This window comes from Falco biarmicus, chromosome 3 (genome assembly GCF_023638135.1).
Source record: "Falco biarmicus isolate bFalBia1 chromosome 3, bFalBia1.pri, whole genome shotgun sequence".
In the NCBI taxonomy this organism is placed as follows: domain Eukaryota; kingdom Metazoa; phylum Chordata; class Aves; order Falconiformes; family Falconidae; genus Falco; species Falco biarmicus.
In genome coordinates this window covers 38782070-38784569 of record NC_079290.1, presented here as the reverse complement: position 1 = coordinate 38784569, position 2500 = coordinate 38782070, and the positions used below count along the sequence as shown (strand labels likewise).

Here is a 2500-nt window from a genome sequence, read left to right as displayed (position 1 = left end):
TAACACTCATAGGAGGTCCCTAAGGGGAAGCGGTTTTTTATTTTTCAATATTGAGGATGCTGTAACCTCTAATGGATGCATGTTCCATCATACGTTACATACAATCAGTAAGTCATCCCAGTAATGTTTAATTCCTCATCAAGGTATAATGTTTTCATCTACCTAACCTGATAGCAAACATGGCCACAAAGACTTTAAACAGCTCAAGCATGGCAATATATGTTATGGTTTCTCTCTGTGTTGCTCATTAGTTCAAAGATTTAGTGTTTGTTTTAATTGGAATGAAATATACTCTTGTTTATACGATTGTGATCAGAGAGCTGATGTCATTGTTTAGTACTGATTAATACTGAAGTTATGTAAGGAAACTGATAACTGTAAATGTGCTGTTTATTTTAAAATGTTGATTAAGTAACAGAAAAGATGTTACGACACTTGTTACTGCGCTGGTTTTGTTTTTTACTTTGGTTACATGGTAGAAGGTTTAAAATCTGGTTTAGTTCTGCTAAATCATTTAAGAAATTGCAACAGCAAGAGTGTTCAGTGCAGGGTTGTGGGAAGAAGGGGAAGGGTGAGATGCTACTCTGCAGAACCCATTTTGTATCTGCCTAAAATTATTTAATGCTTATCAGTGCTGTCTGGTCACAGTATAGTGTGCATGCCCATGACTATTCTGGCAACTGTTTTTGTGTGTGTGCTGGATGCTGTGATGCTATGGTATACCATGCTGTAATGCAGTATGGGTAGAGCTTGCTTCAAGCAGCAAAGGTTAAATGGAAAGCCACAGATAGGGCTAGAATAGTTTTAGACAGTTGCATCTGACTCCGTTTGCTGTATTAACTCCTTCTTTATCAGTTTGTTTTATCCACTAAAAAGATTTTACCCTGACTGATCCTTTCATGATTCTGGGTAGGAGAGAGTTACTGCTCATGCCTCCCTGTATCATTGCTGGAAAACAAAACAGAACTACTACTGCCTCTTTTGCTGTGCAATGATCTAAAAAACTTCTTGTGTGCATGTTGGTGCCAGCTGGGTGTGTGTCTTCATGCTTGCATGTGTGTTTACGCGTGACTGAAATAGTTTCATGAGTGCAGTTGCTGAGTGGATACATGTAAAAATGCTTTATACCAGCATTGTTTATCCTTTTGTGTCAGGTTGAGAGATACCAGTATGAAGACATTTATACCAGTCCTCTACAGATGGAAGGGGCTGGGATTTGCTTTCTGGTCCTTGTGCAACTTTTTATCTGTAGATAAGGCCTTAGAAGGAGACTGCATCAGACATGTAGGATTTCTTCAGGATGCATACACTGTTTGTGCAGATTTGCCAAATGGGAAGGTAAACATGCTTGTCTCTGAACCAATTAGAGAATTATTAGGTTTTCATGGTATTTGCGATCAGATTAATTCAAAAGGTTTTTAAATTGCATGTGTGCCAACCTGGCTCTCATCAATGATTAAAATTACACACCAAGCTTTGTGACGTTTGATTCAGGAGCAATTAGGCTGTCGTTTTAGCCATCTCAGATACCAAAACTAATTTTGATTCATTTTCATTCTATGCAAATCTTCTGATGTATCTTAAACTGATCACTTCCTCTCCCTGATTTAGCTGACAAGATTAGATTTGATTACACTTAAAAAAAAATTAAGCAGCTATCCTTCACACTTCATATCTCAGTGACCTTCACTGAAGCCTCCTAGGCAAGGATTTCTATTTTTTTTAATCCCAGAATTGCACTGCGTGATTTTATGCAGGGATACAGCACCTGGCTATTGCGTATATAAATATATATTGTCCAGCAATGCAAATTTTTTTATTAGATTCCCTTTTCTTGTAAATGGAAGATGTAGAAAACCTTAATGCTTCAGATATCTAAAACAATAGTTTTCAGGTTGTAATCAAACTTTTATACTTAATTGAAAACTTATCTGATAAATTGGCTGCTGCTTTTGCCTAAAATTAACGAGATCTATCACTCTGACTTATGACTGGAATGAGGATTGCTTAGCTCCTGCATAAAAGCAAGGCAGAGTCTGTATCATAGGCTGAAAATAAACACTAAAGTTTCAGAGTACTCAGCTGTTGTGTACAGTGCCATCATTCTGCAAACTGAGAGATCTGCAAGGACTCAGAGTAGCTTAGGCTGTAATCAGGCTACTATTACAGTGGCTGGAGCCTTGCAGGCTCACAAAAAAATGAAGGAAAGCAGACTTTTAACCAATGTGTGCCCAGCTTTCCTCTGGTGCTTTTACGCTGCTGCCAGACACTGATATGGCCTTTATAGAGTGCATCTTGTTCTCAACAAAGGGAGTTTATGGTCTAAGATGCCTGCCTGCAAGAAATGATTGAAGGATTTTCATCAGTAGTGCTTGCGTATGATTTGTTAAGCTAGGGGAGATGTTGATTGAGGCAGTGGTTGAGAGATGGGCAACTCACCAGGATTGATAACATCAAAATGGTATTTGAAATGGTGTTCATTACGTTTTGCAATGAAAAA

The 2500-nt window shown here is 38.1% G+C and overlaps 1 protein-coding gene across 1 annotated transcript in view; it reads left to right on the top strand.

Moving 5' to 3' along the window:
• Positions 1-2500, top strand: part of ZFHX4 (zinc finger homeobox 4) — a 149506-nt gene that overhangs the window by 20508 nt on the left and 126498 nt on the right. The gene's annotated exons all lie outside the window — the stretch shown is intronic.